The sequence below is a fragment of the Athene cunicularia genome, assembly GCF_003259725.1.
Source record: "Athene cunicularia isolate RWA chromosome 7 unlocalized genomic scaffold, athCun1 chr7_part1, whole genome shotgun sequence".
In the NCBI taxonomy this organism is placed as follows: Eukaryota; Metazoa; Chordata; class Aves; order Strigiformes; family Strigidae; genus Athene; species Athene cunicularia.
The window spans coordinates 36,124,776-36,130,775 of NW_020799107.1; positions in this window are offsets into that span (position 1 = coordinate 36,124,776).

Consider the following 6,000-nt stretch of genomic DNA (forward strand, 5'->3'; position numbering starts at 1 on the left):
TCAGAGCAATTTTTGTTGTTCTCCTGACCTTACCTTGCTTCATGCTGGTAAATATTTGCATTAAAAGCCTTGCCTTTGCCCACACTGCTTGGCGAGGCTGAGCTGCCGTGACAGAAGGTGCCACCACCATGCAAGGTGATACCACAGTGGAAGGCGCCACCACCATGCAAGGTGCCACCACGATGGAAGGTGCCACCACCATGTAAGGTGCCACCATCACACGAGGTGCCACCACCACGCAAGGTGCCACCACGATGGAAGGTGACACTATCACACAAGGTGCCACCACAATGGAAGGTGCCACTATCACGCAAGGTACCACCATGATGGTAGATGCCACCACGATGGAAGCTGCCACCATCACACAAAGTCCTACCACGATGGAAGGTGCTACCATGACACAAGGTGTTTGGTGAGCAGCTCTGGCAGCAGGTTGGTACTGTGGTGGCAAAGCAGTGTCTGAAGACCACCCTGTCACTTGAAGGAACAGAGCAGTGTCACTCCTGGCCCCAGCAAGATCTAGGGCTGCCTTCAGGCCCTCACCCCCGCAGGATGCTTGCATCATTTTCTGCACAGGAACTGCAACATGGGGCAGGCAAAAGGTTCAGCTCCGTTGTAACAACCCCTCTCTCATACCCCTGCAGTCCTGGCGCCGAGGCATGCTGGTTCTCAGCAGAACACTGTTCCCATATGGCTATTTTAAAAATACATACAGAGAATGTAAATCAGCTGCAATTTCAAGAACTCTGGTTGTGGTTTTCATTCTTCACACGACTCAGCAGGTGGGATGGAGTGGCAGGGATGCTCAGATATTCCCCACCAGTACACACCTTTTACTAGGGGTTCAGTGACTCTCTCCAGTGAACGATATGGTCGAGGAACTCTTCTGCCTTTGAAGGACTTACATAAAAATGACACCTCTGTGCACAGACCCATTCCCCTCTCCAATGAAACGCTGCTGCTTCTTTTCATACCCAGCAGCCCTCAGAGGCAACACAGCTATGTGAATCCCAAAAGGAGATCTGGCTCCTCTTCCCAGAGACAAGTGATGGGCCAGTTCATTTTTCTGTTCTGCTGATGCACAGAATCATCACTCACGTTTCTGCACATCAGATGTTTTGGATACAGGTTGTACAGCATTTCCATCAGTGGCGTTTACCCGTATTACCAAAAGCAGTGGAAATAAGCCCTGTGGCTAGGACCAGTTTTACTCAAAGCTACTCTACCAGTGAAGTTTCCCCGAGTTCTGCTTACCTGGTGCTAGCCTGGGAACACAAAGGCAGCCCAGAAGCTTATTAAACATCAGGATGATCTAGCCAAAAGACCAAAAATGTGATGTGAAGAGCAATCCACTCTGACAAACAGGTTGCTGAGCTGTCTGCAGTGTCTGTTATCCGTAAGTCACAATTTTCTTTTCCAGAGGACTATTCATTTATTTTCTACACACTACTTGTTCCTTTTATGTACATTTAATTACAATATTAACCAAAGAACTCGAATCACAGAATCATCGAGGTTGGAAAAGCCCCTGAAGCTCCTCCAGACCAACCATGACCCTCCCCCTGACCGTTCCCAACTCCCCCAGATCCCTCAGCGCTGGGTCAGCCCCAAAGAAGAAGTTCCTATGCAGACGAAGCTATGAATGTGTGATTTGGAAAAATTTTAAAACCTATTCACTCTATTTATACTGAAATATTTTAATCTATTTTTAATGCTTTTGCCCTAATAAAATGCATTTTTATTCAAGCAAATAATATATTGGACAAGTATTCTCCCACATTTATTTCTTTGTCCAATAATTGACTTTAAAAAAAAAAAAACAACCTTCTCTCGAGTTATAGATAACATTACAGAAATTGCAGAGGGCAGATTCATTCACTTAGGTCTTTTTCACAAAAGCCCCATCACTGTTATAAGCCCCGTTTCCACAAAGGGTGCTTCTGCTGCCACTTCATTCTTTTGATGCCCTTTTCAGAGCATTTACCATCAATCCACGTAACCACGTCCCATCTCACGGAGCAGCGTTATCTGCAACGAGGCCAAAACTCTGGTGGTGCTCGACGCCCTGCACCTGCATGAGAAAAACCCTCTGCTCCCCTCTCCTGGCACACGAATAGCCTCAGCCTGGGGAGCGGGTAGGCAGGACATGTTGCAGACACTTCAGTGGACACAGGGTAGGTACCACCCGAGGACTGATGCTGCTGTGTGAGGAGGGGGACGTGTGGGAGCTCAGAGAAATACTCTGCACTGCTTAGAGAGGGCCATGCAGGTTAAGCACGAGGTTCTTGCAGAGCAGCTATTAACCTTCTTAGAAGTAACAGTGGAGGTTGGGGGCCAGCTATTTTTAACCTAACCAAAGACTGCAGGCATGTGTAGAAACGTTGCTAAACCATGCTTAAAATGCCCGCTCACTGTTTCCAGCTAATTACTGCCCGATACGAAGAAAAATTTCTGTCATTCAAAAAAAGCAAAGCACAACTACCCAATAACTACTCCTGAATGGCCACACTCAGGGTCAGAGTTTGTCAAACATGAAAAAATACATCTTTAAAAAGGACACAAAAAATGTGCGGACAGCAGCTTACCACTCGGTCTGAGTCTAGGCTCAAGCACAGGACTAAACGCTGAAAGGCAGCTAGGTATGAACTCCATGTTGGTTTGGGGAAGTGACAAACACTGCAGAAGAGCTGGTTTTCATCTCAGGAAAGGGACCTGCACTGAACGAGCCCCCTTCTCAGAAGGTATCACTTCAGTGATAGGAAAAATAACAAATGGGTTGTTAGGACGTGCTTGGGATGGAGCTGGGAACGATGGCAGGGACCTTCTGGTGATCTTGGTGCACCCACAAGGCAGGACCAGGAAAGGGTGAGGCAAATTCATGGACAGCAACTTGTCCAAGGGCTTGTCTAGGTACAACTCATGGCGAAATGCTCGCTATGGAAGCTGGAAGAGATTGCAAAGAAAAGGAGCATTTATTTTTTTTGCCCTGACCAGCAGGAAGCTGAGCAAGTGCCCTTGGCTTGTCCCAGTCCCACTTCTCCGATCCTGCCTGTCTATGCAGTTTCACAGCTGAGTTAGCTAAAAATACTCCTTTGTCTTGTACTTTCTAACTTCCTGTGCCATTTCTCTTTAGACAAAAGTGGAGTTCGCTGCCAAAATCAGATACTCAAGGAACTCTATTACTTATAAAACCAACCACGTTACCACGTGACAGCTGCAAACATCTGGAATCCATCTCTCCCTGGTACGCTCTCACTCCATGTGGGACTTGAGCATGCTCAAATATCAGCCTTGAGCAGAGTTTATGCAGCTTTCTTAAAACGAAACAACTCCTGCAGAAAGTGTTTTGCAGATCATTAAAATTTCAGAAAACAAAGGGAAAAAAAGACCAAACATTGTCAAAACAAACAGGGAACAGAAAGATTTTTAAACGCTTTAATGGTATTTTTTTTTAACCTAGGGAAAGCATTTTCCTCCCTGTTTCTTCAGGGTCAGATGTGAAGCGTTTCTCAGCCAGGCGTTTGAACCGAAGCGCGGTTCCCCAGGCACATGGTGCGTTAACCCACACTCAGAGCTGCTCCCCTGGGCCGTGCACGGGCTGAGCAGGAAACCCTCTCGGCAGGATATCTGGTGTCTCGGTGTGGGGAGCGGAGCCGTGTGAGCACACCTGGGTCCCAGTGAGGCGCGTGGCCACATCCCTCCACGAGCAGCGGGGATAGAGACCCCGACACGCACCTGAGCTGGGGGACACGGGGCCTGTGCATCGCCCGTGTAGCTCCCCGGGTCTCAGGCCTCAAAGGGATGCTGGATGCTCCTGAACCGCGGGGTTTGGACCGATGGTGATCTTGGATGGGGATAATAAGGGGTGCTGGGCCAAAGTGCAGAGAGCTGGTGCAGGTGGGACGGGAAACACTTTTTCAGTGGTACCTTGCACCAGCTCTTCTGGCCTGCAGAGCTGTGCCACTCAGGCACTGCTTACAATTTATGGGTGGATGTACTGATATTCAGTATACGTGATGTCCCTTTTCTGAGGGTAATACATGTAACACACAATTCAGTGTCAGATTAATACATTATTTTCATTCAGTATTGTGTAGAGTAGAACTTTCTCCCCCACACGCACACTCACACAGCATCACCCGGACAGATTAGTCCTAAAAAAATCCTTATACAATTTCATTGTGCAACATATTGGGGTGTGACTACTCCAGGGGGATTAACAAGGATCCTCTGCTTTGAGGAAAAGGGTGTAAACATGCTTTTACCTGCTGGGAGCAAACCCTCATGCCCAGCATTCGTATTACGTTGGTGGGCAGCGCGTTCCCTGTCACTCCTATTGCACTGATCCCAGCCCCTAAAATATCTGTTCTCGGAATTAGTCCTCTGTGGTCAGAAAGAGCAGAATTACACAATTATTGATGTGTAATCTGTCTCACTGAGTAGTGAAAGTATAATTACTTTACACAGAGGATCAACTCTACTAGATGCAACTACAGCGCTTCTCTTTTCCCTGCGGTCACCAGGAGCATCCCCAGGGCACAGCTCAAAGCACTCACCCCCCTGCAGGGGGGTCAAGAACCAAACAGGGCCTCGGAGCAAGGTCTTTTCCTAACTTCGGAGTTTTACTTTATGCGCAGGCACATCTCTTGCAGACCTCCCAGCTGACTGTGCACAGCTGAATCACTCTGTATGAAATATTCAGCAAGTCGGAGGAGGAAAGCACAGGAACAGCCAAGCAACCTCATGAGAGAGGCGTGGGAAGAGAGAGGAGGAAGACACCTGCACTGCCGGCCGTATCCCAATTAATATTTAAACATTTTATACAGAGCTGGGACCCTCTTAGCAGAGTGCTTTGGAAAAACTCAACGGTGTCTTAATTCGGAGCCTCCCAAGCTCCCCGAGCAGGTTTTGCGTGCACAGAGGCTCGTGCCCAGCTCTGCTCCCCTCCCCTGGCACAGCGATGTGTTCCTCCTCTTCACGTTATCCTCATACTAATCAGGCTGCGATAAATTAAGGGAAGGATCAATGTGCAGTCCCGTCCTGAGATGTTTGCAGCCCCTTAAGCTGGCAGGAGGAACAGCTCGGGAGGACACATCTTCCCCAGGAGGACACACGAACCAGGTTTGCAGGGGGTGGGCACAGGGCCTGTCTGCAAGCTCCACGCTGCACAAGAGCAATTTCAAAATTGTAACCATTAACTTCACAGAAATGGCAGGTTGTAGCCACACGCAGTTTGCACTGAAAACCACAGGAGAATTATGGGTTTCTTTTTTCCCCCCAAGTCTTCCACCTGCAGATGACAAACACCTACTGAAATGATAGCTGCCCGTTCTGCTGGCAAATTGTTCTGTGTTCAAGTCCATTAAGAGGGGCTACAGCTTCAGGGCTTTTTTTTCTCTGCATGCTCTGTGCTCCCCAAGCAATCCTTGCACCCAGAGCTGCATGGCTTCGGACACGTCACCCCCTCCAAGAGGCACTGTGGCATGTCCCCAGGACACTGCCAGCCAAGACAGGTCACTGCTCCGACTTACCGCCTGCTATGGCATCTCCTCCTCAAATTAAACCAGCAATGCTAAAAAAAAGCCCCCAAACCACTGCCACGGTGTACAGCCACCCTGCACCTGCTGCCCTAGGAGGAGCTCAGGCTCTGGGCTGCACCTAAAGTAAGATCCTGCACCACCTCATTTGCAGATCCACAAATCTTTAAACCCCCAAAGACAGCAGAAACAGTGCCCATGCAAACAGCGCTCCCACATACCCAGGGAGATAGTTCATATTCCTATCGCACAAAAGCATTAATTTTGGGTTTTCTACAGCAGTTTGTTAAATCTTTTTTCTTGTCATATCATGTAACTTGTCACCGGACAAGAACCACTCTTCTCACTGTATCATGTTCACAGGGAGCAACACCCTTGTGGCAAGCCATGCTCTCAGCAGTCAAAAGCTTTGGTTTTGCTCTGGTTTATATCCCAAAAAAGCTATTTAATAGCTTGCACATTC